At 28.1% G+C, this 13,264-nt stretch overlaps 1 protein-coding gene and 1 long non-coding RNA gene across 4 annotated transcripts in view; one reads left to right on the forward strand and one right to left on the reverse strand.

Moving 5' to 3' along the window:
- LOC106691081 (uncharacterized) overlaps nucleotides 1-13,264 on the reverse strand; it is a 597,463-nt gene that overhangs the window by 343,072 nt on the left and 241,127 nt on the right. The gene's annotated exons all lie outside the window — the stretch shown is intronic.
- On the forward strand, nucleotides 4,615-8,639 carry LOC106691117 (uncharacterized). The gene is made up of 2 exons (XR_001344724.2): nucleotides 4,615-5,058; nucleotides 8,419-8,639. It is a non-coding gene; the product is annotated as an uncharacterized lncRNA (long non-coding RNA).

Raw genomic sequence — 13,264 nt, forward strand, 5'->3', positions numbered from 1 at the left:
TATATATAAGATACAATGCCTAAAAGGCTTCCATGTTTGAAAAATAAAACTTATAAAATAAATTGTGACTAATAGTTCAGTCTCTTTCATAAAAATATTTTTTTTTTTTTGCCTTTTTCTCTAAACAAAATGACTTTTATGAATCCTGATATTTTTTTAAACCATATTCCATCAAAGATCTACGCAGACCCAAATTAGAAATGTCATGATTTATTTTTCGGGTCCGAAGTAAAATAAATATTGACCCAGGCACTCATAAGAACTTTGCGCTAAACTGATCTTGCACGCCTTCGCCTGATGATTACATATATATACATATATATACATATATATATATATATATATATATATATGTGTATGTATACGTTTTGTTCTTAATTAATTGTAAAAACCAAAGTTACATCATAGTTATTTTTAGAGGACCAATTATGTGAACTAGATATTAATTGTTTAAATTAATTCATTTCATTTTATTATTCAGGTTAAATTTTGTTGATTTGTCTTTCTATATTAACTTTTATTTAAGGTTCATAGAAGGTGTTTTCAAGAACAAAAAGCATAGAAACAAGTATTTTTCTCAACAGTTAAAATGCTAACACTGAAATAAAATAGACAAAGTGCATTTACTACATTATTTTTTTTGGCTGAAATCACCACCACAACATATTATAAAAATACCCTAGGCGTCGAAGTCTCACAAAGGATGTATTCAGACAAAAAATCATTTTGTTTCGAGTTTTCTTGCAACAGACATGTTATTGGGTGGAATCTGGATTTTAAATTTCTTTTCTCGCCAGCCGCCAACTAAAATATGAAAACAGGGGGAAAAATACTAAATTTGTAACTTTATTACTTAAACGTATTGTGTTTTGCCGATTAATTTAGACAAAACTCGGTTAATATAAAAAAAAAATTACGAACACAGAAATTTTTTGATCTAGTTTAGGTGATTAGATAACACGGATAATTGGATATCTCCAGGAGAGAGGAGAGGGAGTGAAGAGATTTACTAAGCGAGCCCTAGGAAAATCCTAATCGATTAAGTTGGCTTTATACAGTTAAATATAGCTAATTATTAATGCAATTAATTTTTTTCCGAATACTTGGTTTTCTTCTAAATATTAGTATTGGATGCAATATAGATAAATTATACAAACAAAATGATTTGCTGATGAAAATAATAAATAAAAAGTTAACTGATTATACAATGTGATAGATTCATTATCAGTTCAGAGCTGCCCTTCCAGGACTTTCTCAACTTTTCCGACACATATTTTAAATTAATGCCAATATTTTTTTTCGTTTGTAATTTTCTTCTATCCTAATGGCTTTTAATAATTCTTAAATATTATATATTTATGTACATCAGTAAATCAATAATTTTAGCTCTCATTTAATGGTACAGCCGAAATTCCACATGAGCTATCTTCATATTAGGTATATTTTCTTTCTCTTTGTTTTTCCATACTAAAATTTTAAATTATTATTACTAAAATAGGACATTTATATTTCTTTGTTTCTTTTGGATTATATAACTTTATATTTTCACAATCTTAATTCTGTTATTTCACCTACTTACCTTACCTATTAATTACCTATTTATACGTATCATTTCCCAATTCTTTTATTACTTAATTTTTCTTCATTTTGTCATATATTTATTTACTAAATAGATTTTCATTTATACTTTATTATTTGTTCTTTCCTCTTACTTTATCTTAATATTACTTTTCTCATAAAGCCTTTATCAATTGAACTATTCATGTCTGTTAACGCTATTTACGAATCCAAAATGTTAGTTTTTTCTAATCATTATATATTCATTGTTTGTTATCTCTTTATTTTTTTGTTCTTAGCCCTGATAAATGCAAGATATTCGGGCCGAAACGTTGGTACTACCCAACCATCTTCTCCACATAGATTCATAGATCTAATTCAATTTCAATTTCCATTCAAATTCAATTTCCATTCAACAAGGCAATGAAATATGAGAATATTTACGCTAATTAATTGAATACATGGATTATCTCGTTATCCAATTTATTTTTTCTCAACAAATAGAGTATTAAAGCGGATTTTCTCTTGGGTTTGTCTTAATGTTTTTATGTGATGATTCCAAATTCTAGGTTTGCTACCTTACCAGCCTGTATAAAAATACTAATGATATGACGAAAGAAACTTCAGTTGTACCATTAAATAAAAACTAAAATTAATTATTGATTTATTTTATTTAACATCACTATCTAATTCACAAAAATATGTAATATTGAAGAACTATTAATGGTCATTGAGCTAGGAGGAAATTCCCCCCCCCCCAAAAAAAAACAAATAATAATAATAATAATATAAACAATAATAATAATCTGTAAGAAAATGATATTGGCATTAATTTTAGGTGATTGTTGAAAAAAGAAAGTCCTGAAATGCCACCTCAGAACTATTAATAAATCAATTAGGTTGTACAATTAATTAACATTTTATTTATTTTTCTTAATAGGAAATCATTTTGTTGATATTGTCTGCATAATTTATCTTTAAAAACATAGCATATTACCAGTTTAAAACAAAAAAAAAAATCTTTTTTAGGATAGTTTATTACAAAAAATTTTTACTAATGTCCACAAAAAATTTGTAATGGTTACAGTCACACCAAATCATTATTCTCAAATCTTTCTAACGAAATCAATGGGAGTGTGCACATGATCAAAAATAATGCTGATAATGGAATAAATTCCTGTTTATTAGCTCTATGGACGACATTCAGTAGAAAGAAAGCAATACACTCAGTAACTGAACTGAGAAGAATTTAAACTTAGTAGCCAATAGACAATTTCAAAATAAAAATATAAATTCATAATGAGAACCATTATGAAATAAAGTTCAACCAAGATCTTATTAAAATACTTCTATTTTATGTAAATATGGCCCCTAAACATTTCCTATCGCTGAAATATTAAAAAACTCTATGGCTTTAATATGTTCGAAACTAGTTCACAGATGGTTTAAGCATGATAATGGAGGATTAAAACTTTTTTGTAGCACAAAAAGTCATATTTAAGGAGCAATCATATTGCATTAACTAATATTACGTGAACTAGTGGAGTTCCCCCTTTCTTGCTGAATGTCGTTCAAATAAGAATAAAGTACTCCGGTTTACCAAATTATTCCATTTGAATACGAATAAATAAATTAATAAAAATATCAAATAAAAGGAGTAATTTATTCTTGTAAATATTTCATTAATTGCTTCTCCTACTTACTGAATTGTTTATAAGTGCTTTAAAACAATACGGTTAATTTTACTATTTTTACATTATCATATCGATATAAAAAATATATTAAAATTTCTTTAGCTTTACCTTCAAATGTTACAATGGATTATCTAATACTATGGATTTATAATGTTACCATGCATGGAAAAAAAACCTTAAATAAGTCCATTTTAAACATATTCTAGAAAAATAAATACAAGCAAATTATTCTAGTAAAAAATTCACTCTTTAAAACAAAAACATATTAAAATTAAAAAATCCTCAATTATTATTACCGTCATGAAATATATAAATAAAAACAAGAAGAAATGAATATAATTGACTTTAACTGACTCAATCATTAAAAATAAATCGATAGAAAACATCTAAACCAAAGTTCTTAGATGTTCTATTATAAAAAAATATTCATATACGTACAAAGGAAAAAAAATTAAATCATTATAAATCTTAATTGTAAATAACAAGAAGGTAATCTTCCAATTAATGTAAATACAGTTGTCAAGTAGGAAGTTATTTAATAGAAATAAAAATGATACTTAACTATCTGAAAGACTATTAAAGTGTAAATATAAATTAATAAATATGTCATCAAAAAATCATTAAACAACCAAACAGATATCTAAGCAACGTAAAAACCATATACTACAATATTATATTTTCGAGATTTCATTCACTACACCAGTGATTCCCAAAGTGGGCACTAAGTAATATTTTTCCTGAAAAGGAGGCGGTAGGGCAAAAAAATTTGGAAACTACTGCATTACACTATCATAGTGATTTAAATTCATTTCGCAGGATTTAAATTCATTGAAGAAAAAAAAATGTTTAATGAATAACATAAAGAAAGATTTAATAAATAGAAGAAACGCCGACAAACAAGGACGAAGGAACACCGATAAGTAACACTAAATAGAAAAATATGGAACACGTATAGCAAAAAAATGAAGACGGTTATTATTGCCTTTTTAGCTTAAAAAAATTATTTGGTTAACTATTAGTTATCAGATTGGATAATTTGTGATAGTATAAAAACGTATCCTAATAACAAATTACTTATACTAAAACTACTAATTTTTGGTAATTATTTAATTATGTTTTATAATATATAAATCAGATTCATATCAGAGTAAACAATATTTCATGAGTTTAATGAAATCGATTGTCTTGTTAGTATTTTCCTCATTGTCGCCCAAGGTTCTGGAGAGTTATCGAAGAACACTACAATTTCCATGATCCTTCAGTATTGAGTGTTAGGGAAGTATATATATAGCATTATAGGAAAGTAGATATAATATTAATAATATTATTAATAGGTTATATAAATAATGTGGAAAAACGTGTATGTTTTTAAAAAGTTGTTATCATATTTTTCGAACAAAAGAACAGGTAGTCCAATATTTGATTAGAAACAAAAGGTGTTTACAAAAGGCTTCATTGTCATTTTTCTACATAAAAGACAATGAACCATATTTAAAGACGCAAAAAGCAAACGTATGTTTGGTCGAAGAGATGAGCAATACGTCAGTATATTTAGTCTAACCAAACATTATGAAAGTGTTTTACGTTTTAAGAAGGCCGAAAGTAATTTAAAGATGAATGAACTGTGTTGGAACAGATGTCGATTTATATCTACATAATCGATGAATCGTTTTAATAAATATATAGTTTAAAAGTTCCGCAGCAACTCTCATTCCTTCCCTAGACAAGATGAAGTTCTTCTCCTTGGTGTTCCTTTGCTTCGTTGCCTGCCAGCTGGTATTGTTCAGTGGTCACTGTGCAGCAGAGAGTAAGCAACCATAATAATTTGTAACTTTGTAATTTTTATAACTACATAAAATATTAAATTAAAGTAGAACCCCACCCATCTATCTAATCCCCCACTGGTTAAGAGTTTCGCTTATTCGGGAGTGTATAAAAGAAAAACATTTGATATTAATTAAATAAATCAATTTTATATCCAAATCCGTCTCAACACTTTATTTATTCATTAGTCCAACGTTTCGGCCTTTCTAGCCATCTTCAGGGACATCTTCAATACAAAAATCCTTCTCACATTAATTTATAATTTCTACTTGCAGGCTATTCTGCCCAGGTCATTTTCTTTATTTAAAGTTCAAAACCTCTTTATTTAAAATTCAAAAACATTAACATTTATTTTTTCTATAAGATTATCAACAGTATAAAACACCACACCTTGGTTATATGGATTTGGATATAAAATTGATTTATTTAATAAATATTACCTTGTCTCAAAATTTTTTTGAAATAATATAATTAAATTTGATATTAATTTAACTTCAATATTTAGTTACAATTAAAATTGTATAAAAATTCAGTACATAAGTAAAATGTATCCGACTAATTTAAAATATTGTGTATTGGTATGATTACGTTCAAAATGATTTATTTTCCTTTAACTTATTGTTTTCTTTTTTTTTTCTAAGCCCATATAGGTGTGCATGATTTTATATAAGAGGAGTAATAAGAATGGATGAAATTACTTGCACTGCGCTTGAATTGCATTTTAAGGGTACAAGGAAAGGGATATATATTGCATGTAGACTAGAAAAGTTAATTAAGTCTGCTGTCTCATGACGGGGCTCACCAGTTTTCCTATTTCCAGTAGTAGTCGAGTCCATGACAGTTTTTGTGGGTTTGCCACCTTTCTGGGGAGGTTTGTTGGTTAATTTATGGAATAGAGGGTTAGTACAGAGTTGATTATCTTAGAATTTGATGTGCCTCCGTAAGATGAATTCCGTCTGTCGGCAATAAGTAAAGTAATATGTTTTACGGTACGTTCCAGGATACTATTCTTAGAGTTCCTATGCTGTTTGTGGGTGCTATGCTAGCTAGCATAGGTGCTCCGTAGAAGAGGGCCGGTCTGAATATACTTTTCTAAATCATTAATCGGAGGTGAAGTGGAAGGTTAGGAGCTGAGTATATCTGTAGCTGAGGAAGTTTATATGCAGGTCTTTGCATATTCGAAACTGCAGTGGCACCGGTTCGAATCCAGACTGAGGGATCGACTTTTATTTCTGTCGCGGTCCTACGGAATTAAAACTTGACTATTATGATTAGAATAGGGTGGTGCCCTACAGATAATCAATTTGGCTTTAAATATATCTATATATTAAATAGATCTACTGTACAAACGATCTCTATATTTTTAATGAATTATATTTCGTAATATAGTATTAGACGTTAGTTATTTTGAACCGAAGTTATTGTTTTCTTAATTTAGTAAAACTATGCGTTTTTGTACTTTATTAGTTTTATGTTTTACAACCGGTAAAGCAGGATTCATGTGCATTAGAGTCCACATCAATTATGGATTTTACGAGAATTTCTATTAAAAAAATATTTTTATAGTGAATTATTTTTTAAATAATTTATCATAATTTAAAATTTAAACGAATATGAAAATAGCATTAAATTATTCAAAGGTGATAGAGGAGTCCCCGTATTTTGAAGAGAAAAATTATGTTATCAGAGAGTTGTAGAAGGTTTTTTTAACTATACTTAATATTTTAAGCATATTTAAAATTCATTGCAGTTAGCATGAATCAATTCATTGATTGTTCAATAAATATTAATAAAATTAAATTGAATAAATTATTTATTACTTTTAATTGTCGCTGTTTGAACACATAATCCTGATCAATGAAAAACTAAAAATTTATTTTGAAAACTCTGCGAACCACAGAACAGAAATGAAAAAAAATTAATATGTTCTTTCATATTAATACGTCGTTTATCCCTTTATTATTATTACTATTAAATTTATATCGGGTATTTTAAATTATAATCTCCAAAGAATTTTTTTTTAATAAAATAATTTATATTTATATAATAATATAAACATAATATTAAATATATTTCCTTAATGCTTTTTGAAGAAAGCTGATTGGACTGAATTTCGGTTGACAAACAAAGGGTGGTATGAATTAATATTGGAAATTCGGGGATAAGTTTAGGAGTACAAAATTAATTAAGGAAGCTTAAAACATTATATAAAAATAAAAATTATAGTTATAAGATAAATTTATGTTTGTGAAATGTGTATTATTGTCATATGCTACTGTATTTACGGAGTTGTTTTTACCTTCACTATATATTGAAAAGGCAAGGAGTTTAAGATGGGCGGGATATGTCTGTTGCGCCAACCGAAAAAAAATATATATGGACTATATAATAAGAGGAAGTCAAACGAAACTGAAATAACATATTTAGTTATAGGTACTATGTCGATAAAATCGTCAAGCCGGAAGTACCACTGTATAAAGTAGGTTTATAAATAATTGTTTTCGATTTTCAAAAAAAAGCTCTAACGATTGTCATTAAATTTGATATATCAATGTAAAATTAAATGGTCTTTTATATCAACTAGATGCTTTTCTCAGTGAAATACTACAGCAGGGTTTAAGTGCCGAATTTACAACAAAAAAAATTTCCAAAGTAAATTTAACTTTATTCATATGAAATAATCAACCATCCCACATTATTAGTAATAATATAAGAGAGGAAATATAATACATGAAAGAATTTTATTAATAACTAAAGAAGTAAATGGTTTTTAGGCAGCCGTCTAGATCGGAAATAGCCGAAATAGCCCAATCTCTTCGAATTTAACTTCATAGTACACGTCTTTATAATCTTTTGTTAAACTATTTTATTATAATTAGGAAAAAAGTTGATAATTGTTTTTCATAGCTCATGAAACCCTTAATATTGTTGTTAACAATTTTAAACTCTTTTAAAAAATTAACACGTCATTTTTAATAGTAATAAACACAGGATTGAGATTAAAATTATAGAATGTGGTAATTATTATTTTTTATGATGGTTATTAAAATAGTAAGATTTGACTTTTCCTTACCTACGTGAAATTGCATAGTATGAAAATGATCATCCTAAATTAAAAATAGGTAGCTGTTTTATTCATTTATATTTACATTTTATATTCATATTGCATGCACTAAACCAGTTCGGAGATAGATAAAGATAAGAGTACTTTACACAATAGAAATTGCGTGAAATGAAAAGTAACAATCCGCGAATAAAATTTAATTATTTGAAATGTATACAACTATTATAAGATATATAATAGATATAACTACAATTTATTGATCTTATATATATTTTTCAGAGAAATTAAATGATTTCCTAGACAGTTATGACGAAGGAACAGGAAAAGTTAGAGAAGATCAAAATAATTTTAATGCTGTCAAGTCCGGAAGATCTAGAAGAATATAATAGAAAAAGGAAGTTGATTTAGAAATAGCAAACAACTTAAAATAAATATATTTATTTATTGATATAACTATGATAATTAATATAGTGGAATTAATAATTTAAAGTTTAATACTACCCTATGCTTTTTATAAATTTTATACCAAGCTAACATTAAAAAATACTAACAGCAACTCGTATGTAGATATTTATTTAGAATGGTTATGTTACTCAGATAACAGTGTGTATACTGTTACAGCGCCGCAAACCACATGAAAGACAGTTACAATCATGTAATTACATAGAAAAGTACTTAGGGGATCTGATTTGGTTTGGGCGAATGAGAGCTTGCGGCTGACAGTTATTTCATTAATAACACAATTCACAATTCAACCTAATGTCCATAGCGAGTCCTGGCATTTAATTCAAACTCGGATAAAATCAATGATTTACTATTAATTAAAAACTGATTCACTAAACTAATAACACAATTTTTAAAATATAATAGTATATGAAATAATTTTAAAAAAAAACTCACCACAGCAGAAATTAGGGATTTAAAGCATCAACTCACCTAAAACAAAAAAAAAATTTTAAGAAAAAATAAATTTACACAAATTCCATTCATTTATGTTAAATATATTGCATTTAAAAGAGTATTATTAATTACAACCTCCTGAAATAATTATTTTTGAGCTGCCATAAAATTGATTTATTATATTTCAGTAATTACAGAGTGCTTTTACTCTTTTTTATCTATAATACTAGTGTACTAATAATTCTAGTGTTTAATTTTCACTATCACGCTGGGTTAACTCTAACCCCTAACTTAACGTCCCTTCCTTTAACTTATGTTTTTGTGCCGTTTCTCAAGATCATTCCTTATTTTTTAAATTATTATTAATTTTTATTGCATTTTTTAAGTCTATTAAAATTGTAATGTGTTTATTGTGTCAGCATAATTTATATTCATATTGTTAGTGACCGTTTGTTATCAACTATTGTTTTAGTATATAGATAGCTAATGTTTGGCTATATTTTCTTTTTAAAAAATCATAGCATTTTTAAACACAAAACAGTGTTGTGTTGTAATGCTGTGTTATAGAACCTTGTAAAACATGTTAGTGAAAACTTTGTGGACAAGTAGTTATAACGGTTAATTACCTTAGTAGTGTGTGAAGTTGATTTAAAGATGATCAGACTTTACAAAAAACTGACCTTCTTGGTTAGAAACTATAGTTAATTTTAGGACATCATTCACCATACAAACTGAAACGTTTTAAAATTAAAAACCTGATTGAAAAATGAAAATTATATAAAATAAATAAATAACATGCAACTTTAGTAAAATGTGACGATGTCGATGAAATTGCAATGCGACATAAATGTAGAAAAAAATTTCTTATAACAGAAATATAGGTTTAGTTATATTATTCGGATTTATATTAGGTCTTATATTTAGTTATGTATGTATAACACGATAATAGTTAAGTTAAAAATTATGTTCCAAGGAACCTGTTTTACTCAGCATAAGACAATCTATAAGAATTACTCATTTTTTTTTTTTTTTTAAATATGACCATCAGCATATTCCTTCAGAGATTCGTCTTTTTTTGACTTTGTATCATACCCACATTTGATCCCAGAATAGCTCTCGGGACTAGAAATTCCTATCCGCCAATTAATGAAAAAGTTATTCAGTTTTACAATGTATATTTATTCGCCTATTTATTACTGTAATACGAATTACATCAGTAAATATCCATTGAGGAATTTGCAATTTCAATTCTACAAATAGAAAATAAATAGTATTGTTGATAGGAAGCGAGAACATCGAGTTATAGAGGTAACTGAAGGGATGGACTTCCACTAGTTTGAAATGCAAATGGACTGGAACTGGATTCCCTCCCAACTGGCAGTTACCCCCTTTCTGTACAGCCCAGCATGAGCCATCATATTTCTTCTCAGAGTAATAAAACTCTATACTATAAAAATAAAGCTCGTGAGCATCTACAAAAAAAAATTGAACATTCAAAGGGTGTGTTAGGCTCTGTTCAATTTCTCACGAAAAACAAAATGTAAAATAAAATAATATTCGCGAAATATATAAGTATATAACTATATTATATATCATATGTATTTGTTTTTGTATTCCATCCATCGCAGTAGCGGAATACTCATCAAGGTCCGTTTTTTCTCTTGTATTTGAAAAAAAACAGCTTCACAAGGTCCAGTAAAAATGTCAGACTTCAGGTAAGCTGAGTGATCAAGACTTTAGGCAAGTCCAGCCAAAATGTAAAACTTAAAGTCAAATGTGTGTGTCTGGTGAAATGATACATCCGCCGTTCTTATATAGCATTTGTTATGTACACTGCCCTTCGAGATACCAGAATAATCGATGAAGGCAATTATACAAAAATAAGTTAATTAATTAATTTATTAGGATTGAGTCCTGCAAAACTATTATTATAATGGACTTCCTTTGTTATTCTCTGTTTACCTGTTTACGAATTAAATATCTTTATACTTATAAAACATTGTTATTATTATATAGATAAGGGGTGGTATTGTGTAATATAATAGTACATAAACTATATCAAAGAACGAAATATTTATTTACATTTGATTTATAAAATGATATTAGATGATGGTGTAATGATAAAAGGATTAAATAATTCATCTAAATATGGTTTGCCATAAAATATCGATTACGTTATGAATTTTTAATGCATATCTGTGAATAGCTGGGATGCGTTGGGTGATGCTTGTCGTGGTGTGTCGTGACGTGTTAGCCATTGGTGTCGTCTTGGTCTAAGGAATGGCGTCCCAGGTCTTATTCCCTCGTCTGAGGACTTAGTGCATCCTGCTCTCTCTCCGGTCTGGCTTCTTTTTTATCTCTCAGTGCTTCTGTGTTTTGTGTTGACCAGTTTTCCTCTCCTTGCTAGAGGCGTACCTTTTCCCAATCTTATTTCTTAGTGGCTATCTGTAGCCACCCCCCAATAGAATACCTTACACGGGGCTGCAAGTGATTGGTCCAGGTGTTGTTTACAAATTGATCTGCCTACCAACAAAGCCAGCAGGCGATACTGGTTTTAATAGATTTGCCCGGAAAGTAACCTTCCAAATATACCCATTAACTAGTCGGGAGAAAATGTCCCTGTGTTGACGGACATCTGTACCCGGGAAAGGTATCGCCGGCACATGTTGCTAAGTGACAAGGACTTACATAATATCAATAATGGTTAATAAATCGATACATATCACGTTATATTACTAAATTGTAAGACAAACCAAAATTCCAAAAACAGTTCCGGATATGATCAATAAAACACAATAACAAGAAAATAATAACTAACACCTTACATTGCCTTACAACCAAACACAATCGATCAGCTGGTTAGAGGATTTGCCGTTAATAGGAATGAAAATAAAAAAATGGGTTTCAAATAAATATAAAGGAGAAATGAAAATGTTAATAATAATTGTAGCAGTAGAAAAACACTTTTACAAAACCTCTTTCCACACACCAGATAATGTGGTTATAACACCACACTACATTCACTTAAGTAATATATTTTTGTTCGCTCTTCTCAGGAGACTAAATTGCCTTTATGGGGGAGGGGATTCCCTTTGTTTTCTTTATTGTTGTATACATATATTATATCTCCTACGTATTATTTTTAAGTGAAACAATGGTAATAGCGGTATACTCTTCGTGAAGTCGTCCCTTCTTTATGGGCGGCATCGCTACGCCAAAGAAGGCTTATTCTTGAACTTGATGGTACTAATATTTCTTCAATCGAGTTCTTCAGAGAATAAATCGTTTTTAGGGATTCTCTGTGTTTTCATCATGATAGAATAAATATTTAGAAGTTTTTTTTTATTTATTGGAGCTTTCAACTCTAGCTCTTTTACTTAGTCACCTTGGCTCTCTACAAAGCTTTCATTCCGGTAAAAATTTATTTACTGTTATTTAACTATGTATCAACTATATAGTAAGAGGAACTATTGCGGACAACTTTTTAATTCGAATTTTCAATTGACATAGTTTAAAGTCCCTTGAGCCCAAATAACCTCAAAATAAGTCACGCAAAATATATTGGGAGTGCTTTTGTAAGTCACATGGAATGTGAGACTTTTTGTTGTACTAACCTGACAATATATATTTAGGGTGATTACATGCTTCAGAGTTAACATAACAACATCTTCTAGAAAAAGGCTCAATCGATTATCATTAAACTCGTCATACGTAAAGTAAAATTGGATGCTATTTAATATCAGATAGTTCTCATTCTCATTGAAATAGTCTGACAGGGCTAAAAGCTGAGAGAGAAAAACTTTATTTAAAAAAATTGTGCGGGCCAACTGTATTGGTTTGGTAAATGTACAGCATTTATACCTATAAATTCTTAAAATGTACAGGCATAGTATAGTAAATTTAAATATATAATATTAATTTATAATTTTTGTTAATATATTTTTTATAATCCTTTTTTCCTTATTATTCTTCCTTTATCCCATTATATATCTATATATATTTTCTCTCTTAACCCAATATATCTTTCCTTTTTCTTCCCTAAATAACAAACATAGAATAAAATAATAACTAAATAAATAATCAACATTTAAATAAAATACGTACACATAAAAATCGATCGTATTTTCGCATATAAGTATAAATCAATTAAAATCTCGAAAAACTTAAACAATGATATGCATAAATTTAAATATAATATGTAATAATATTGTCAGAATGAATGTAT

This window comes from Halyomorpha halys, unplaced genomic scaffold (assembly GCF_000696795.3).
Source record: "Halyomorpha halys isolate HHAL.00 unplaced genomic scaffold, Hhal_1.1 Scaffold51.1, whole genome shotgun sequence".
In the NCBI taxonomy this organism is placed as follows: Eukaryota; Metazoa; Arthropoda; class Insecta; order Hemiptera; family Pentatomidae; genus Halyomorpha; species Halyomorpha halys.